The sequence below is a fragment of the Lithobates pipiens genome, unplaced genomic scaffold (genome assembly GCF_037356315.1).
Source record: "Lithobates pipiens isolate NorthernLeopardFrog02 unplaced genomic scaffold, aLitPip1_a1.2 Scaffold_18, whole genome shotgun sequence".
Classification (NCBI taxonomy): domain Eukaryota; kingdom Metazoa; phylum Chordata; class Amphibia; order Anura; family Ranidae; genus Lithobates; species Lithobates pipiens.
This window is the reverse complement of record NW_027507758.1, coordinates 300,301,996-300,324,482: the sequence shown is the minus strand read 5'-3', so window position 1 is coordinate 300,324,482 and position 22,487 is coordinate 300,301,996. Positions and strand designations below refer to the sequence as shown.

The 22,487-nt window shown below is 43.8% G+C and overlaps 1 protein-coding gene across 2 annotated transcripts in view; it reads left to right on the top strand.

Moving 5' to 3' along the window:
• LIN28B (lin-28 RNA binding posttranscriptional regulator B) overlaps nucleotides 1-22,487 on the top strand; it is a 97,595-nt gene that overhangs the window by 19,963 nt on the left and 55,145 nt on the right. The gene's annotated exons all lie outside the window — the stretch shown is intronic.

Here is a 22,487-nt window from a genome sequence, read left to right as displayed (position 1 = left end):
GACTTTAACCCTAGCAGTGTTGGTGCAACCCCACTGCATTGTTTTTTAGGTTTCTTGAAGCTGGGTTCTATAAAATCTGATCAATTGCAGCACAGAGATTGCTTGGATAGTTATAACAAAGGGATTTGGTAAGGCAAAGAGTAGTTTTTGTGGAACAGAGAATAATTTATAAATCTACGAAAACATAAACCTGCAATACCCGCAGTCCCTGTAATGTATTTAGTTCACCTACAGGGTACCGTATATACTCGAGTATAGGCCGACCCGAATATAAGCCGAGGCCCCCAATTTACCCCCCAAAAAACTGGCAAACTTATTGACTCGTGTATAAGCCGAGGGTGAGACATGCCTGTCCATCCCTGTGTGTGTGTCCGTCCATCCCTGTGTGTCCGTCCATCCCTGTGTGTCCGTCCATCCCTGTGTGTCCGTCCATCCATCCCTGTGTGTGTGTGTGTCCATCCATCCATCCATCCCTGTGTTTGTGTGTCTCCATCCATCCATCCATCCATCCCTGTGTGTGTGTGTCTCCATCCATCCATCCCTGTGTGTGTCTCCATCCATCCATCCATCCCTGTGTGTGTGTGTATCCATCCATCCCTGTGTGTGTGTGTGTCTCCATCCATCCGTGTGTGTGTGTGTGTGTGTGTGTGTGTGTGTGTGTGTGTGTGTGTGTGTCCAGCCTACCTGTGTCCCGAGCCTTTGTCCCGAGCCTCCGTCCCGTGCCTTGCCTCCTTGCCTCCGTCCCGTGCCGTGCCTTGCCTCCGTCCCGTGTCGTGCCTTGCCTTGCCTCCGTCCCGTCCCGTCCCGTGCCGTGCCTTGCCTTGCCTCCGTCCCGTGCCCTCTTCGTCGGCGCCTCGGCGGCCATTGTAAAATTCAAAAGCCGCGCCTCCGCCTTCGCCTGTGATAGGCGGAACACTGAATTTCCCAGCAGCCTGTGTTCCGCCTATCACGGACATCGTATCATCCTCGTCCGTAGTACGAGGATGATACGATGTCCGTGATAGGCGGAACACAGGCTGCTGGGAAATTCAGTGTTCCGCCTATCACAGGCGAAGGCGGAGCCGGAGGCGCGGCTTTTGAATTATAGAATGGCCGCTGTCTGTCTGCTCGACACGCTGATCGAGCGGGCAGACAGCGATGACTCGAGTATAAGCCGAGGGGGGCACTTTCAGCCTCAAAAAAGAGGCTGAAAATCTCGGCTTATACTCGAGTATATACGGTAAGTTTCCTCTGAACAATGTTGCCTTATTATATGTCATAAATGAATAAAGAAAACTAAACAAACACAAGAGTTATAATATTATTTTAAAAAAAGAAACCTGTAGCTTCCAAAAAAAAAAACTGAATCAAATCTTCTGGCGTAGTGACAATTTGATGATGATAAAATTAAATATATATATATATATATATATACACACACACTGCTCTTCAGCCTAGCTTTTAATGGATAAATATACCAAAAAACAAAAATGTGTTTTCAGTTTATCAGTCCCTCTCCATCCGTATTTTCCCTTCCTTCCTTTCTCTTCCTTCCTTCCTTCCTTCCTTCCTTTTTCTTCTTTCCTTCCTTCTCTTTCTCTTCCTTTCTCTTCCTTCCTTCCTTCCTAGATAGAGGGAGCCTTCCCCGCAGTCAGAATACAATGATCAGCTATAAACAGGTCGATAGGAAAAACCCAACTTCTGCACAACCAGGGTGGATGGGTGGAAATGCGACCAGTCTGTACTAGGGCCGAAACAACTAATCGATTACTGTTTTTATAATCGATTAGTGGACGATTAATCAATTAATTTCATAATCGATTAATCGACCAGTAACATAATGGGGTTAAAAAACTAAAAATAGCCCTTTATAGTACAAAAAGAGCAAATAATCCCTACTGTAAATATTTTTTTTACTGTAGAACAGTGAAAGTAATAACTCCTTACAGTAGCGATTTGCTCTTTTTACTATATAGGATTCATTTTATTTTTTTAACCCCATTATTTTACTGTCTTAGGCCTGGTTCACACCTGTGTTTTTTTGGTGTTTTTTGCAGAAACACACAATTCATTTAACATGGTTTTCTATGGACCACTGCATATTTGGAAAGGGTCAAGGACTTTTTTCAATGCAAGACGGTGCTTTTTGGCTCAATTTACTTTAATGGAGAATCTGCAGAAAAGCATGTAGTGTGTTTTTGCAGCAATTTGTGTGTTTTTTATTTTTTATATATACCCAACAACAAATTGGCCAAAAAAAGCATAAAAAACATGCAAATCGCAGCAAAATCATGTCTGCAAAAATCAAAACGCACAGCAAAAAGCACTGCAGAAACAGATCAAAAGCAAACAGCAAGAGGTGTGAACCGAGCCTTAAGCCGGCCACACTGATCCCTTTTCAGATAAGAATATTAATACGAAAAATCTTTGTACATTCACTGAATGAAAGATTGTTGTTGGAAAATTTCATTTGACCCCACTAACGATTAGAACACCAAACGAATGTTCTTAAAATTACATTTTTTTTGAAGGAAGACATTGTTTTTGTAAAAAATTCCTCTGCCATGTAGGCTTCGCAACTGCATGACCAATCCCACAAAGCTGTTTCTGCTACTCTTACTCGTAGGCAACGTGATGTCATCACATACAGTGCAGAACCAGCATTAACAGTGAAGGTACTGGGGACCCACCCACAACCCAGAGCATCAGAGAGTAGCATAGTTTCAGCTTCCAGGAAGCAAGGGATAAGGAAAGTTCGCCCTAGAAAAAAACAAAACAAAAAAAATTGCACAGTGTGTGTTTTTTATTTTTTATTTCTTGTCTTCGGGAGATGAACTTTACGTTGTGAATAACATTGTATTCATGTGAGCGGTTGAGTAAACAGTAATACCAATGTCATCCAAAGCATTTTGTTTTTTAATTTACACGTTTAATTTCACACTTCCTTTTTTTATTTTTTCTACATACTTTTAGTAACAGATCACTTCTAATAATGCTGTGATCAGGAAGCAATATATCACCATAGCAGTGACTTTTTGCCACCGAGAAAACGATGACAGAGCTTCATCAAGTCTGCCCTAGCCTCCGAGCTGCCAGGAAGTACTGTGACCTTAATGGCACTTCCTCTACAAACACAATGCTGAGGCATTGTTTTGCCAGTATTCTAGAAGGAGCTTATCAGTGCACTACTTGGTTAGTGCAGGACCACAGTTGTCGCTAGCAGGTCCAGCACCAAATAAGGCTGGAGGACACTTATTTTATTGTTTCTTTTTCTAGTTTTTGTGTTTGTTACCATCCCCATGCATATCTGTAGGAGAACTTTCTGATACATGTGTATTTCTTATCAGAGACCTGTATAGATGCTTCGGGACTAGAGGTCCCCTGCTTCCTTTGTGCTTTCTGTTGAACATATGTGTGCCTTGGCATGGTAATATTTCAGCTGATTACTCCCTGCTGGAACTGTTAAGTACTGAAAACACATGCTTGCGCTACATTGATAGCTCAGCCTGTAGTCAGGTTTAGGGTCCCACAACTTAAGCTGCTCATAGATGGATCAACATTTTGCTGGTTCAGAAGGGACTGGATGAATTTCAATCCATGTATGAGCACAGTGGTTGTACAGAAGTTGATCTACCAAGTGACTTCTGTACAACCACTCTGCTTGGAAATTTCCTCTAGCCTGCAGCGCTTATCAGTGTATTTTCTCCACCGTCAGAATACAATGACACAGCAGGAGGATTCCCCCATCCACACTGGTTCCCCCATCCACTGGTTGAACAAAAATACAATTGACTCAGCTGTGGCCAGCTTTAGGATTTAAACGCCACTCCTACACGTGGCAGGAAGAGGCTGGGGAATGTTCTTGAATAAAGACTCAAAAGGTGCATTTGCAGACATATATAAGCTTCCACAGACCATACATGGTTTAAAGACTAAGATCACCTTTAAAAAAAAAATAAATGCACGTTTTAGCAGTTAAAAAAAAGTGTTGTTTTTTTTGGATTGCGGGTGCAATGTCAGGCTCCTGCATTCTCTTCATGTGGGTCTGTGCTCTTACCTCCATACAGTCTTTCAGTTTCAGTAATGCAGGAAGAGTGAATACACTACAAGGGAGTTCATCAGCAAGCTGGCAGATGGGGCATGTAGTTCATTCATTCATGGATCTCTGAGAATAAACACTGTTTCACTAGCGGAGCCCAGCACAGCTGCCTGTGTTTTAAAATGTGACAGCGCATGCGGGGGGATTCCCCCCCTCAATGTCACAGGTGGGTAAGGGTGGATACTGCCTAGTAAAATTTTACCCCCTTAATATGGGTGTAACATGTTATTAAAAGTGAACCTGTTCTGAAAATTAAGGTCCCCTAACAGATATGGAATTGTGGATCAAGGCTTATTGGAGCTGGTTGAAAAGTGCATACAACGTGGTTGGCATAGTTGTCATGGTGAGGGGAGGGGGCCAGCAGTCGACCATGGTAGTTTATCAACAGGGTTATGGATCAGAATGAGACCAAGTGCTACATGCACTAGGTCCCCTGGGAGATTTAACTATGGTTTTTAAGGGCACCAATGCTTGGATTATGACCATTAAAGTATTTTCAAATTCTTAACAAGCAGTGAGAGTTTTAACCTTTTCATAACCAGGAGTAATCAAAATCTTTCTGACCAAATCAAATTATGAATTTTGGTAGGAAACTGTTTACTCAAAAGTAAAATTTTTACAGATCTGCACACCAAAATGATTTTTACACCATTTCTAGCACATACTGTATAATGCTCTGTACAGACGATCGGATTTTCCATCAACAAATGTTGGATGTGAGCTTGATGGTGGAAAGTCCGACAGTGTGTATGCTCCATTGAACATTCGCTGTTGGCTAGCAGGTTCTCAAATTTTCAGCCAACAAATGTTTGTCGGACTTTCCGCTCGTGTGTACACAAGTCCATTGGACAAAAGTTCACGCATGCTTGGAATAAAGTACGAACCGGAAACGCTCAATCTTGTAAAACTAGCGTTCGTAATGGAGATGGCACGTACGTTTTGTACGTCACTATGATCCTAATTATTGGCCAACATTTGTGTGACCGTGCATATGCAAGACAAGTTGGAGCCAACATCCTTCAAACAAAAATCCACGGTTTTGTTGTCAAAGTCCGATCGTGTGTACGGCGCATAAGGCTTTCATTTGATATATTTAATACTTGATATTTTAAAATACCCAGAATATATAATTATAATAAGTAGACAAAAAAAAGCAAAAAATAAAAAAAATACTCTAAATTCCAAATGGGTCCTGCTTTAAAAATCATTATAGCTGATCTATTTCGAGTTCGATGAAATGGGCAGCCCTGCAAATATTTTTATTTAACCTCTTTTGTGTGTGTGTGTGTAAGGGGGGGGGGGGGGTGTCTAATTTGTAATGCGATGAGTATGTGCATACATGGGTATATGTTTGTAGCTGTATGCTGGGGGGGGGGGGGTTGTTTTTTTTAATAATTATAAATGTGTTTACATTTTTACAGTTTTTTTTGTTTGTTTTTTCATTTTGCTATTATCATGAGAGGGCTGGTAAGCCTCCTATGTAATAGCAAAGACAGGTCCTCCTTTGGGAGACATCATGGGTCTATTAGAACCGTAATGTCTCCCCTGTAACTGGTCCCAGCAAAACGGTTACAGGGAGCCCCCTCCACCTGCTTGTGCACCAGGCATCTTTTCCAAAAGTTTTATGGCTCTGACCTGTAGATTTTTATACGTGAGCACTTTAGATTCAGTCTGTTAGCGAAGGGGGTAAAGGGCCAGATGTTCCCTGATCTGCTTCACCGTTGGCCATCCTGAATAGTGGAGCCCCCTTCCAGGTTCCAGGCTCGCTGATCAGCAAGGCGAGGTGTGGAGGTGGGGAGCAGCATATTTCAACACATAGAATGGAAAGTTTAGAGCCATCCAGGCCACTTTTTACAATCTTCTCACAAAGCAGGAGGATTAACAGAAAACAAACAGGAGCTAGTTTGTTTTTCAATCCTGTTACTGTCAAAACATAACTTTATTGTGGTGGTGAAAGAGTTAATCAAGGAGAAAACATGGTCAGTAACCACTGTTTACTGTTTACGTTTCTGGTTCCCCCTGCAGTCAGGTGTAGCTATCTTAGGAAGATTAGAGTGGTCTCCACAGAATGTTAAGCTGTACAATAAAACAGTACTTTTAACACTCTTCGGACACAAGGGATCTGCTGGATGTTAAGTAATTATAGTTCTGTAGCTACAGGCACTGTGAAGAAATTAACCTTGAGAGCTACCAGAGGCCAGCCTTTTAAAGTGGCCAAATACTAGGTGCTGTAAGCTATTAGAAACAGACTTGAGAGTGTCTGATGTGATTTTTGAGGATTAATTACTTCATAGTACCTGCAGCTCCAGAGGTCAGTAATGGCTTGTTTTTAAAGCTGCATTTCAAGTTTTAGGCCTAATGCACACTGAACGTTTTTACAGCGCTTTTCTTTTGTTTCTGTTATACAATTTTGCAAATAATTGTTCTTCAGAAATTTTGGCCAAAATGTATTCTGCTACATTTCTTTGGTGGAAATAACCCAAACCAGTGTATATTTAGTCTGTAGGAAAGTTAGAGTCCACAAAATATAGTATATATCTGAAAATTGATCAATCCTGATGTACTGACAGCTTATCTCATTTCTTGAGGCCCAAAATGTCAGGACAGTACAAATATCCCCCCACCCCCTTTTTATTCTCTTTTTAACACACTTTGACCAGAACAATATAATTTTACCATAGCGGGTGCGATCTGAGAGGACATCAAATGACTTCCACCCGGATCAACGAGAGGCCCGCCCAGCCTTTAATTGACTGACTATAGGATGGATGGGAAGTGAACATGAAATGATATATATTTTAGATTGTAAGCTCTTAACAAGCAGGACCCTCTGATTTCTCCTGTATTGAATTGTAGTGTACGTTTTGCCCTATAACGTTAAGCGCTAAATTGTTGGTGCTATATAAATCTTGTATAATAATAGTATCCACAAGCTACAAAGTCTATAAATCTACTTTGCATGCACCAAATGTCTTTGCAAACCCAGTATTACATTATAAACGTATCATCTTGATGTACATAGCTTGTGCTATGCTGAAAAACTATAGGATGGGCAGATACAAAGATACCTAGCACAAGGAGAGGGAACATCAGTGACGCCTTTATAACAGGAAGCTCCTGCACAGAGGCAAAGTTTCACATTGGGTTATTGCACAGATCTGGAAGAAATACTTAAAGCAGCGCACCAAGATTCAACTACACATCTGCATGCCTGCTATAGACCAAATACCCAAAACTGCATTCAGAACAATTGGATTTTCAATTTTGTGCGGCCGTGTTTATATGCAAAACAAGTTTGGGCCAAAATCCGTCTGAAAAAATCCGACAGATTTTGTCGTCGGAAAGTCCGACCATTTGTACAGGGCATAAGACAAATTGCTCAGTGCTGTTTAGAGGGAGAAGGAGAAATTTTGTGCTTCATACCTGCTGAACAGGAAACAAGTATTCTTGTATTGCATTTCCGCAGAATGTTTTTGGCATAGTCCTATATATCCCTGGTAATAGACAGACCTTGTGTTGGCAGGTCATGAGAGGCCAGCTTTGTTTTGGGTGGGTTGGAATTTTTAAAAAATTTTTTTTCCCAACATTTGAATACTATGATAGCAATGAGATTGCATGGTACAGCCTACTGCTGCCATAGAGAGGATGGGGAGAACAAATAACATGCAAGTGAATACCAATGCCAATGTACATTTTGAGGTTCTATTTTTATATATGGACAGTGCAACATTTTTTTTAGGTGATGTCTACCTTCTGATGAGAAAGCAATATGATGAAGGGCTTGTCATTTTGGTCTCTTACACATTGGGGGTTATTTACAAAATCCACTTTGCACTACAAGTAGGGATGCACCGAATGGGTTTTCTGGTGCCGAAACCGATACCGAAAATGAAAAATACACTAGGCCAAAAAACGATACTGAAACAGCACCGATACAGAAAATGACTGTTTTGAAAAAATATTTTTATACAGGAGATGGTCAGAGACTGGGAACATGGGACGGGAGGTGATCAGAGACTGGGGATATGGTACAGGAGGTGGTCAAAGACTGACGACATGGTACAGGAGGTGGTCAGAGACTGGCGGCATGGAACAGGAGGTGGTCAGAGTCTGGCGGGATGGTACAGGAGGTGGTCAGAGACTGGCGGCATGGTACAGGAGAGGGTCAGAGACTGGCGGCATGGTACAGGAGAGGATCAGAGACTGGCGGCATTGGTACAGGAGGTGGTCAGAGACTGGCGACATGATAAAAGAGATAAGTGTGTTGTCCCCTGTGCAGCCAGTGTGTTGTCCCCTGTGCAGCCAGTGTGTTGTTGTCCCCTGTGCAGCCAGTGTGGTGCTGTCCCCTGTGCAGCCAGTGTGGTGCTGTCCCCTGTGCAGCCAGTGATGCAGCGAAGAGAGAGGAGGGCCGCCTCCGCCGTCTGGTTTAATAGAGCACCGGGAACATCACAGCTTTAATTTCAATAGCTGTGTGTTCCCCCCTCGCGCGCCGTCGCATATAGCCCCTCCCCCTTGTCTGGGGAACTGTGATAGACAGATCACCCGTCCAATCTGGATGGGTAATCTGTCTATCAAAGTTCCCCGGACAAGGGGGAGGGGCTGTATGCGACGGCTCGTGACGGGGGAACACACAGCTATTGAAATTAAAGCTGTGTTGTTCCCGGCGCTCTACTGAACCAGACGGCAGAGGCGGCTCTCCTGCATTCTAGATCTCCCATGATGGGCGGCACCGGGGCGGTGCTCCGCCCCTGGCCAGGCCCCCGCCCCATTTTCGGCTCAATTACCGGTCGTTTTTTCCTTTCGGCAAATTGCCGAAAAGGGCATTTTCGGACGATATGTTTCGGCGGCCGGAATTTTCGGTGCATCCCTAACTACAAGTGCAAACTACAAGTTCAAAGTGCACTTGAAATTGCACTGAAAGTGCAATCGCTGTAAATCTGAGGGGTAGGTCTGAAATTAGGGGAAGCTCTGCTGATTTTATTATCCAATCATGTGCAAGCTAAAATGCTGTTTTTTAATTACCTTGCATGTCCCCCTCAAATCTACAGCGTCTGCACTTCCAAGTGCACTTTCAGTGCAATTTCAAGTGCAATTTCAAGTGCACTTTGCACTTTTAGTTTGCACTTGTAGTGCAAAGTGGATTTGCCTTTAGTAAATAACCCCCTTTGCATTGCAGGCATATGCTTAAAAAGTATGCTGGGTCTATTTCTAACTGTAGGGCAGCAAATGCAATGAGGCACAGTAACACTCAGTTCAAAAGGGCACTGCATGCACCATGAGGGGAAGCAACTAAAATCAATAACGTAGGATAGTGTGGACCAATATTGTATGGAACAGCATAGTAATTCTATTTGATAGAGTGCACTAAGAACAATGCCGCGCTCAGTGGCTGGGGAAATTGGGGGCACGGACATCCATGGCAATGTAGCCTAAGGAAAGTACTAGTCCAAAACATACTGCAGGTCTCATGTGCCTGTAGTTCTGCCTCTGGATGTAAAATTGCATGTAGGAATGAAAATATTTTATCTGATTTTAAATATTATAAAATTAATACATTTTAAATAAATTATAAAAAAATACGTTTATTTTTTAAGAGCAGAATTTGTCTTTAAAGGTCAACTCCAAGATATTAGCAACCCTGCTTTTTTCTACCCCTCTACTAACCACTGGCATGACAAAAAACACTATCCAAATGCCCATTTACATTATCTTACTGAAGCCCAAATCACATGAGTGATTTCAAGTGGTTACAAGTTTTTCTCTCTTGTTTTGTTTTACTTTTATCACACTGCCTGTGTATTGTGAACACCTCCTATTGGTGTTGGTGACACTTCCAGTGTCCGAGTCCTCTCTCTCATAGAACTCATAGGGGCGATGCCCAAGGGGTATAAACAGGGAACATTTCTGGTCCCTAGGGCAGTATAGTAGCTTTGCTCATAGACAAAACTGTGACTTTGATTCATTACACTGTGGGATGGCTTAAGAAGAGGTCTTTGGCATAAAGCCTGAGGAGGAAGGTCATTGATGCACAATGCACAATTTAAATTACATTTCATTTTTTAAATTACTTTTTTTTCCTGCAGTTGGATTTCAAGTGTCCTTCATATAGTCACTGTGTACAAATGTTTTAATAGAGTAAAGTAATGTCATATTAAAATTTAACTAAACCTAGACTAAAAAAAATAAAAAATTCTTTAATGAAATGTTAAATACAGCACATTTTAAATGCAGCTAGTAAAAGTACCTACATTTGCCCCTGCAGCACTCAGACTGGAAAAAGGAGGGGCAGTACAAGAAGCCAATCAGGTGTACTGAATGAATATGTGCTTAAAAGGAACATTGTGACAGAATGCTGCTGCGGCTCGGTTCACACAGGGGGCGATGCGAGGCGACACGACTTGCCTCGCCGCGACCTGCCGTGACCTCAGCGGCGACTTGCAAATTACTTCTGTATAGAAGTCAATGCAAGTCGCCCCGAGGTCGCCCAAAAGTAGTACAGGAACCTTTTTTCTGAGTCGGAGCGACTCGAGTCGCTCCTCTTAGAACGGTTCCATTGTACAGAACGGGGGCGACTTGTCAGGTCGCGGCACGGCAAGTCGTGTCGCCTCGTGTTGCCCCCTGTGTGAACCGGCCCTAACTGTCCAGTTAAAGGTTGAGAGAGGTGACCAATTGTTATTGCTTACTGCATCAAAAACAATTAGGTCACCAGTCAGGACTGTGTACAAATGACAGCTGACACCCTCCTCATTTACGTATTGCAATGGCGTATTTGGTTATTTGCTTGAAATTCAGCTTTAAAGTAGGGATGCACCGAAATTTCGGCCGCCGAAACATATCGTCCGAAAATGCCCTTTTCGGCAATTTGCCGAAAGAGAAAAAACGGCCGATAATGGAGCCGAAAATGGGGCGGGGCCAGTGTAGGGGGCGGGGCTCCGCCCCCCACCCCTGGTGCGCCCATCATGAAAAGCTATAACATTCCAAATAGTGCAGGAGAGCCGTCTCCACCACCTGTTTGATCACAGAGCGGGAACATCACAGCTTTTATTTCAATAGCTGTGTGTTCCCGGCCGTGCGCCGTCACGTACAGCCCCTCCCCCTTGTCCGGGCACTTTGATAGACAGATCACCCGTAGGATTGGACGGATGATCTGTCTATCAAAGTGCCCTGACAAGGGGGAGGGGCTGTACGTGACGGCGCGCGGCCGGGAACACACAGCTATTGAACTGAAAGCTGTGATGTTCCCCTGCTGTGATCAAACAGGCGACGGAGGCAACTCTCCTCTTCTCTCTTCTCTTTATAGGTTAGCTGCTATGAGGGGAGACACTGGCTGCTATGAGGGGAGACACTGGCTGCTATGAGGGGAGACACTGGCTGCTATGAGGGGACACACTGGCTGCTATGAGGGGACACACTGGCTGCTCTGAGGGGACACACTGGCTGCTCTGAGGGGAGACACTGGCTGCTCTGAGGGGAGACACTGGCTGCTCTGAGGGGAGACACTGGCTGCTCTGAGGGGAGACACTGGCTGCTCTGAGGGGAGACACTGGCTGCTCTGAGGGGGAGACACTGGCTGCTCTGAGGGGGAGACACTGGCTGCTCTGAGGGGGAGACACTGGCTGCTCTGAGGGGGAGACACTGGCTGCTATGAGGGGACACACTGGCTGCTATGAGGGGACACACTGGCTGCAACGGGGGACACTGGCTGGCTGCATTGTATCATGTATCATGTGTGCAATTTCTGACCATCTCCTGTACCACGTCCCCAGTCTCTGACCATCTCCTGTACCACGTCTGCAGTCTCTGACCATCTCCTGTACCATGTCCCCTGTCTCTGACCATCTCCTGTACCACGTCCGCAGTCTCTGACCATCTCCTGTACCATGTCCCCTGTCTCTGAGCATCTCCTGTACCATGTCCCCTGTCTCTGAGCATCTCCTGTACCATGTCCCCTGTCTCTGAGCATCTCCTGTACCATGTCCCCTGTCTCTGAGCATCTCCTGTACCACGTCCTCAGTCTCTGACCATCTCCTGTACCAGGTCCCCAGTCTCTGACGACCTCCTGTACCACGTCCCCAGTCTCTGACCATCTCCTGTACCATGTCCCCAGTCTCTGACCATCTCCTGTACCATGTCCCCAGTCTCTGACCACCTCCTGTACCATGTCCCCAGTCTCTGACCACCTCCTGTACCATGTCCCCAGTCTCTGACCACCTCCTGTACCATGTCCCCAGTCTCTGACCACCTCCTGTACCATGTCCCCAGTCTCTGACCACCTCCTGTACCATGTCCCCAGCCTCTGACCACCTCCTGTACCATGTCCCCAGCCTCTGACCACCTCCTGTACCATGTCCCCAGCCTCTGACCACCTCCTGTACCATGTCCACAGCCTCTGACCACCTCCTGTACCATGTCCCCAGCCTCTGACCACCTCCTGTACCATGTCCCCAGCCTCTGACCACCTCCTGTACCATGTCCCCAGCCTCTGACCACCTCCTGTACCATGTCCCCAGCCTCTGACCACCTCCTGTACCATGTCCCCAGTCTCTGATCACCTCCTGTACCATGTCCCCAGTCTCTGATCACCTCCTGTACCATGTCCCCAGTCTCTGACCACCTCCTGTATAAAAATATTTTTTAAAAACAGTCATTTTCGGTATCGGTGCTGTTTCGGTTTCGGTTTTCGGCCTAGTATATTTTTCATTTTCGGTATCGGTTTCGGCACCAAAAAACCCATTCGGTGCATCCCTACTTTAAAGCTTTGCTGAATGTGTGCAGTGATGTGAACACTTAGCATGATGTCATGGCCTTCACCAGCATTGGGCATCCAGGGCATGTGCCCCACATCTTTTTCAGGGTGCCTTGGGTCCTGAGGACATGACTGCCCAGCATATACTGTGTGTGTGTGTGTGTGTTTTTTTTCTGCAAAGCAGTAACTATAGTATTGCAAGGGAAACCCTGCTTCGGTCTCCTCCCAGCAGCAGCTCAGAGCCCAGGAAGGCTACCCTTCTATTCCTTCTTTTCTCTGGTCACTGCTGCAAAGCAAGGTCCATAAAGACATGTATTAGCGAGTTTGGGGTGGATGAACTTGACTGATCTGCACAGAGTCCTGACCTCAACCTGATGACACCTTTGGGGTGAATTGGAGCAGAGACTGCGAGCCAGGCCTTTTCGTCCACATCACTGCCTGACCTCACAAATGCGCTTCTGGAAGAATGGTCAAATATTCCCATAGATACACTCCTAAACCTTGTGAACAAACTTCCCAAAAGATTTGATGCTATTATAGCTGCAAAGGGTGGGTCAACTCAATATTAACCGGTTCCCGACCAGCACACGCCGATGTACGTCGACAGAATGGCACGGGCAGGCATATTGGCGTACATGTACGTCCAATCTTCAATGCCGCCCTGCCATCGGGAGCGCGCTGCCGGTGGCGCGTTTCCGCGCTGGTCGGGACCCCCGTGAGTCCGGTCGCGGGACCCGCGGACTCGATCGCCGCGGGCATACCCGCGATCGGTTTACGGGACTGCTGAATGGAGGAAATGCCGTGTAAACAGCATTTCTCCATTCTGCCTAGCAACTAGTGACGCTGATCTCTGCTCCATGTGATTGGAGCAGAGATCAGTGTTCACTAAATGAAAGCCCAACCCCCCCCCCCCCACAGTTAGTAACACACCCCTAGGGACACTTAACCCCTACACTGCCACCCCCTGGTTAACCCTTCAACTGCCAGTGTCATTTACACAGGAATCACTGCATTTATATAGCAGTGATTACTGTATAAATGACAATGGTCCCAAAAATGTGTCAAAAATGTCTGATGTGTCTGCCATAATGTCGCAGTCACAATAAAAATCGCTGATGGCCGCCATTACTAGTAAAAAAAAATAATAAAAAATTATTAATAAAAATGCTATAAAACTATCCCTATTTTGTAAATGCTATAACTTTTGCGCAAACTAATCAATAATCGCTTATTGCGTTTTTTTTTTACCAAAAATATGTAGAAGAATACGTATCGGCCTAAACTGAGGGAAAAAAATGTTTTTTTATATATTTTTGGGGGATATTTATTATAACAAAAAGTAAAAAATAATGCGTTTTTTTCAAAATTGTTGCTCTATTTTTGTTTATAGCGCAAAAAATAAAAACTGCAGGGGTGATAAAATACCACCAAAAGAAAGCTCTATTTGTGGGAAAAAAAGGACGTCAATTTTGTTTGGGAGTCACGTCGCACGACCGCGCAATTGTCAGTTTAATCGACGCAGTGCCGAATCGCAAAAAGTGCTTTTTGACCAGCAAAATGGTCCGGTCTGTAAGTGGTTAAAGACTGTGATGCCTTTAAAGCTCATGTGCGAGTAAAGACAGGTGTCCCAATACTTTTGGTAATATAGTGTATATTTTGGTGCAAGCTTTTGAAGATATTTGTTTTTTGTCAGGGTTATCATACTTCTACTGTGACTAATGCAATATAACAGCCTGCTGAATAATTTAACCACTTGCCGACCGCCGCACGACGATGTACGTCGACAGAATGGCACGGGCAGGCATAAGGGCTTACATGTACGTCCTTGCCTGCCCGCGGGTCGGTATTCGTTCGGGAGCGATCCCGGACGAGGGGACGGCCATTCATTCATGGCCACCCCCTCGCGATCGCTCCCGACGAATGAAAATGTCCCGTGACATCACTTCCTCTCCTGTAATGTAAACACAGGAGAGGAAGTGATGTATTCTCTCCTCCGTGTCAGTATTTTTCGTTCCGGCACCGAGGAGAGAGCATCGGTGAGTTGCACAAGCACTACACTACACAGTAGAACATGCCAGGCACACTCACACCCCCCCTTTACCCCCCGATCACCCCCCAATTACCCCTGCCCCCCCAGTCACAGTGACACCAATTGCTTTTTTTTTTTGCATTGGTGTCATTTGTGACTGTAATAACTGTTAGGGCAGTTAGGGTTAGCCCCCTTTAGTTCTAATGTGCCCCCCTAACCCCCCCAATAAAGGTTTAACCCCGTGATCACCCCCCGTCGCCAGTGTCACTAAGGCTGGGTTCACATTGCAGCCGTTTATGAGAACGAATGTGATTCGCACCGCACTGCAGTGCAAATCACATCCGATCTCTGTGCGATTCGAGTTCAGCCATACAGATAGTATGGCTGAATTTGTGTCGCACCTGCCGCAAATTCGCACGGGACCCTTTTTTTGGCCCGCAGCAGAATCGGATCGCATGGGTGTTCACACCATGCGATCCGAGTTTGCAGATCGCACTGCGATATGCGAACTGATCTGGGGGTGTCATTAACATTTCACTGACACTCCCAGCAGTTCGCATAGGGCAGTGTGAACTGCCGCCGGGAGGCATGTGATGCGGGAACCCGCCGCGGATTCATGGCGTTCCCGCATCGCTCCAGTTTGAACCCAGCCTAATAAGCGATCATTTTTCTGATCGCTGTATTAGTGTCAGAGGTGACGCTAGTTAGGCAGGTAGGTATTTAGGTTCGCCGCAGCTTTTTATAGCGCCAGGGACCCCCATATACTACCGCATAAAGCCCCCTGATTTCCCCCTAGTTAACCCTTTCACCAGTGATCACCATATAACTGTTACAGGTGACGCTGGTTGGTTAGTTATTTTTTTATAGTTTCAGGGCACCCGCCATTTATTACCTAATAAAGGTTTAACCCCCTGATCACCCGGCGGGTGTCATTTGTGACTGTAATAACTGTTAGGGCAGTTAGGGTTAGCCCCCTTTAGTTCTAAGGTACCCCCCTAACCCCCCCAATAAAGGTTTAACCCCGTGATCACCCCCCGTCGCCAGTGTCACTAAGGCTGGGTTCACATTGCAGCGGTTTATGAGAACGGATGTGATTCGCACCGCACTGCAGTGCAAATCACATCCGATCTCTGTGCGATTCGAGTTCAGCCATACAGATAGTATGGCTGAATTCGTGTCGCACCCGCCGCAAACTCGCACGGGACCCTTTTTTTGGTCCGCAGCAGAATCGGATCGCATGGGTGTTCACACCATGCGATCCGAGTTTGCAGATCGCACTGCGATATGCGAACTGATCTGGGGGTGTCATTAACATTTCACTGACACTCCCAGCAGTTCGCATAGGGCAGTGTGAACTGCCGCCGGGAGGCATGTGATGCGGGAACCCGCCGCGCATTCGTGGCGTTCCCACATCGCTCCAGTGTGAACCCAGCCTAATAAGCGATCGTTTTTCTGATCACTGTATTAGTGTCACAGGTGACGCTAGTTAGGCAGGTAGGTATTTAGGTTCGCCGCAGCTTTTTATAGCGCCAGGGACCCCCATATACTACCGCATAAAGCCCCCTGATTGCCCCCTAGTTAACCCTTTCACCAGTGATCACCATATAACTGTTACAGGTGACGCTGGTTGGTTAGTTATTTTTTTTTATAGTTTCAGGGCACCCGCCATTTATTACCTAGTCTCACTAGTGTACCCCTAAATTTAGGGGTGTCTACTTTCCAAAATGGGGTCATTTGGGGGGGGTTTGTGCCATCTTGGCATTTTATGGCCTTCAAAACTGTAACGCCCTTAGAAAGCCTGAAGGCGGTGCTTGGTTTTCGGGGCCCCGTACGCGGCTAGGCTCACAAAAAGTCCCACATATGTGGTATCCCCGTACTCAGGAGAAGCAGCAGAATTTATTTTGGGGTGTCATTTCACATATGCCCATGGCATGCGTGAGCAATATATCATTTAGTGACAACTTTGTGAAAAAAAAAAAAGTTTGTAATTTTCCCGCAACTTGTGGCAAAATATAAAATATTCCATGGACTCAACATGCCTCTCAGCAAATAGCTTGGGGTGTCTACTTTCTAAAATGGGGTCATTTGTGGGGGTTTTGTGCCATCTTGGCATTTTATGGCCTTCAAAACTGTAATAGGTAGTGAGGAGTGAAGTCAAATATTTACGCCCTTAGAAAACCTGAAGGCGGTTCTTGGTTTTCGGGGCCCCGTACGCGGCTAGGCTCCCAAAAAGTCCCACATATGTGGTATCCCCGTACTCAGGAGAAGCAGCAGAATTTATTTTGGGGTGTCATTTCACATATGCCCATAGCATGTGTGAGCAATATATCATTTAGTGACAACTTTGTGAAAAAAAAATAAAAAAAAATTAAAGTTTGTAATTTTCCCGCAACTTGTGGCAAAATATAAAATATTCCATGGACTCAAAATGCCTCTCAGCAAATAGCTTGGGGTGTCTACTTTCTAAAATGGGGTCATTTGTGGGGGTTTTGTGCCATCTTGGCATTTTTTGGCCTTCAAAACTGTAATAGGTAGTGAGAAGTGAAATCAAAAATTTACGCCCTTAGAAAGCCTGAAGGCGGTGCTTGGTTTTCGGGGCCCCGTACGCGGCTAGGCTCCCAAAAAGTCCCACATATGTGGTATCCCCATACTCAGGAGAAGCAGCAGAATTTATTTTGGGGTGTCATTTCACATATGCCCATAGCATGTGTGAGCAATATATCATTTAGTGACAACTTTGTGTAAAAAAAAAAAAAAAATTTATTTTTTGTCATTATTCAATCGCTTGAGGCAAAAAAATAAAATATTCAATGGGCTCAACATGCCACTTATCAATTTCCTTAGGGTGTCTACTTTCCAAAATGGGGTCATTTGGGGGGATTTTGTACTGCCCTGCCATTTTAGCACCTCAAGAAATGAGATAGGCAGTCGTAAACTAAAAGCTGCGTAAATTCCAGAAAACGTACCTTAGTTTGTAGATGTGACAACTTTTGCGCAAACCAATAAATATACAATTATTGACTCTTTTTTTACCAAAGACATGTGGCTGAATACATTTTGGCCTAAATGTATGACTAAAATTGAGTTTATTGGATTTTTCTAATAACAAAAAGTAGAAAATATCATTTTTTTTCAAAATTTGCGGTCTTTTTACGTTTATATCGCAAAAAATAAAAATCGCAGAGGCAATCAAATACCATCAAAAGAAAGCTCTATTTGTGGGAAGAAAAGGACGCAAATTTTGTTTGGGTACAACATTGCATGACCGCGCAATTACCAGTTAAAGCAGCGCAGTGCCAAATTGTAAAAAGACCTCTGGTCATTTACCAGCAAAATGGTCCGGTCTGAAGGTGGTTAATAATCCATGGATGGAAACTTTTTTTTTACAAAATTAAAATTAATTAAAAAAATTTATGGAAAAACTGACTGTCGGTTTACTTCCATTTATCCTCCATTCCATTTTTTAATGGAATAAAAATAGGTCTTCCATCCGTTAAAAAAAAAAAAAAGGATGTGGACGGATGCGGATGATCATCTGTTTGCCCATAGGATTGCATTGCTGCCCGTTTATTCATCCATCATCAGATAGATGAAAAACTGACCTACGGAACGCCCATTTGCTCTGCTGAATTTTTTTTACCAAAAGTAAGAGAATTTCCAAATTTTGAGTGGTCATCAGAACAGGATTAGAAGGAAACTCATGTTGGCATTAAAATGCTGTAGATGTGGTGCCCATGGGGTTATTTATTATTATTATTATTATACAAGATTTATATAGCACCAACAGTTTGCGCAGTGCTTTACAGCATTAGGGAAGACAGTACAGTTACAATTAGAGGTCGACCGATATGGGTTTTTCTCTGGCCGATGCCGATGCCGATATTTAGAAATCATGGCGGCCGATAGCCGATATATGATGCCGATTTTTTTGGGCCGATATGTTAGGCCGATTTTTATTTTATTTATTTATTTTTTTCCTTTTTTATTTATTATTATTTTTTTTAATCCCCCTTGATCTAACACACCTTTCCCACTGGGTCGTTTTTCAGGCGCTTTTGGGCTAAAAATAGCACCTGTAAAGTGCCTGCAAAATGGCTCCCCTGCAGTCTGTGTGAAAGACAGAGTGCTTTCACACTGAGGCGATGCGCTGGCAGGATCTTAAAAAAAAGTCCTGCAAGCAGCACGTTTGGAGTGGTGTATACCGCTCCTCCACCACTCCTGCCCATTGATATGAATGGGCACCACTGCCGAAGCGCATGCAATGCGATTTGGCAGCAGTGCTTCATGGGCGCATTTAACCCCTTCCTTGGCCGCTAGCTGGGTTATATGTGCCCCACTAGCAGCCAAATAGCACCGGTAAAATGATGGTAAAGAGCCGCTAAAACTTGCGTTTTACCATCAACGCCTGCCCGCTCCAGTGTGAAAGCGGCCTTCATAAGTGATACAGAAAATTTCTTACATTTAAACATTTATTAAACAAAACAAACCTGCAATCAGTTTACTTGTATGTATGATTTAGATAAAAAAAAAAAAAAAAAACCTATGTATTAAATAAAAACAGGTAGTCAAAACTTTTGGACGAAAAAAAAAAAATGGGCTAACTTTACTGTTTTTATTTTATTTTTAAATAGTGTATTTTTTTCCCAAAAAAATGCATTTGAAAGACCTCCTGTGCAAATGCCGTGTGACATAAAATATTGCAACAACCGCTATTTTATTCCCTAGGATCTCTGCTAAAAAAATATATATAATTTTTGGGGGGTCTAAGTGATTTTCTGGCAGAAAATACAGGATTTTTACTTGTAAGCAACAAGTGTCAGAAAAGATTTAGTCTTTAAATGGTTAAACTGAGAACTTCTACACACTGAGATGACTTCATTTATTCAAGTGTAAACATTGTATCATTTAGTTCTTTTCTTGGCAGTCTGCCCAGAGTGGAGGAAAGTGTTGCTATGACGACTCAGGCAACTCACACTAACTTCTATACAGAAGTCATTTCAAAGTCCCGCTGTAGTTCTAAATCGTCTTTTTATCAGCACAATCCGCCGATGCCGATTATTTAAAAAACGGCAAATATCGGCCGATATATCGGCTGGCCGATATATCGGTTGACCTCTAGTTACAATACAATTCAATACTGCTCATTAGAGCTTACAATGCTGCATGCTTATTTAAGTCAGTGAATTGGGGCTTAATTGGCTTTGAGGTTGGTCGCTTCAAGCGTCGTTTGCAGTCCCATAAGCTTGATAAGGAGAGTAGTAGTTCTGATGGAAACAAATGCTGTAAAAAATGGGCCCCTAGGACTTACATTTGTATTACCTCCAAAGTGTGATCCACAGGGGGATGATTTTTTAGAAGGCATTTGACAGACAATATGTTACTTCCTCACTGCCTGTTTTAACCCTGTAAATCCTGCGCACAGTTGCATGCATGCCTACACTTCAATGGGTTACATTCAGTGGCCGTGCTGCTTGCCAAATATAACAAAGGTATAATTCTTGCGGAGGTTGCAAATTAAATGTTGCAACTGCAGCATGTGTACAACCCCCACCAGCCACTATGTTTGGTAAAGGGTGGTGGTAAAACTCTGGCTCAAAAAGCCTATTTTTTTTAATCATTGGGCCTCATGCACACTGGACGTTTTTACAGCTGCTATTTTTAGCGTCAGACCTTTTTTTTTTTTTTTCTACAGTCAGTAAACTCCCCATCATTATCTTATGTGCCCATGCACACATAGGTAATTATCAGCCATTTTTGGCAGGGGCGTTTTTGGGCTGTAAACCCCCCCCCCCCCCAAAACTAGTGCATTCTGAGAAGAGTTTTTCAGCTGTAAAAACGCTCTAACATCAGCATCCAGTGTGCATGAGGCTTTATAGGTTTCTTTTAAATCTACTCTTTTCAGTGTTAAAATTTACATATACAGTGTTTTCTAAAGAAAAGTAGTGGATGTATTCACAAAAAGTATTCACAGTGCTTCACTTTTCCACATTTTGTTATGTTACAGCCTTTATTCCAAAATGGATTAAATTCATTATTTTCTACAAAAATACCCCGTAATGACAACATCAAAGAAGTTTGCTTGAAATCCTTACAAGTTGTTTAAAAATAAAAAAAGTAAAAATTACATGTACATAAGTATTCACAGCCTTTGCTCAATACTTTGTTGAAGCACCTTTGGCCCCAATTACAGCCTCAAGTCTTTGTAAGTATGATGCTACAAGCTTGGCACACCTATTTTTGGGAAGTTTCTAATGTTCTTCTTTGCAAGACCTCTCAAGCTCCATCAGGTTGGATGGGGAGTGTCAGTGCACAGCTATTTTCAGATCTCTTTAGAGATGTTCCATCGGGTTCAAGTCTGGGCTCTGGCTGGGCCACTCGATGACCTTCACAGAGTTGTCCCATAGAAACTCCTTTGTTATCTTGGCTGTGTGCTTAGGTTCATTGTCTTGTTGGAAGATGAACCTTTGGTCCAGTCTGAGGTCCAGAGCGCTCCTTTCATCAAGGATGTCTCTGTACATTGCTGCATTCATCTTTCCCTTGACCCTGACTAGTCTCCCAGTTCCTGCCTCTGAAAAACATCCCCACAGCACGATGCGGCCACCACCATGCTTAACCAGGTGATGAGCAGTGCCTGGTTTCCGCCAGACATGAAGATATTTCTGTACCCTTCCCCAGATCTGTGCCTCAAAACAGTCCTGTCTCAGAGGTGTACAGACAATTCCTTGAACTTCATGGTTTGATTTGTGCACGGACAAGCACTGTGGGACCTTTATATAGACAGGTGTTTGCCTTTCCAAACCATGTCCAATCAACTGACTTTACCACAGGTGGACTCCGATCAAGTTGTGGAAACATCTCAAGGATGATCAGTGGAAACAGGATACACCTTAGCTCAATTTTGAAAGTCATGGCAAAGGCTGTGAATACTTGCGTACATGGGATTTGTTTGTTTTTCTTTTTAATAAATTTGCAAAGTTTTCCAACAAACCTCTTTCATGTTGTCATTATGGGGTAATGGTTGTAGAATTTTGAGAAAAATAATCAGCTTTTGAATATGGCTGTAACATAAAAAATGTGGAAAAAGTGAAGCGCTGTAAATACTTACCGGATGCACTGTACTTAGCTGCTGCAGTATACACTTTTTACTGATTTATTCAATTGCAACTTCCTGGCTAGGAGTAAAACATATTTATTTTCCATCGTATTCAAGTGTTTGTATTGCCTTTTTATTTTGAAACACTGCATATCAATAAAATAGGTGTATTTAATTATAGTAAGTGAAATATTATTATTATTATTCAGGATTTATATAGCGCCAACAGTTTGTGCAGCGCTTTACAACAACGAGGAAGACAGTACAATTACAATACAATTCAATACAGGAAGGATCAGAGGGCCCTGCTCATTGGAGCTTACAATCTAGAAGATGTTTTTAGGCTTGTGCAGTGGGTTGACTTGTAGATATTCTAAAGGTAAAAACAACAGCTAGATATCTACTAACAATCATACTCTACTGCAGCTTTTCTCAACCTTTTCAACACAGAGGAACCCTTGAATTAGTTCTCCGGTCTCAGGGGAACCCCTGCTAAAAATGAGAAATCTACAACTCATGATACATTAGTGTGATGGTCAGT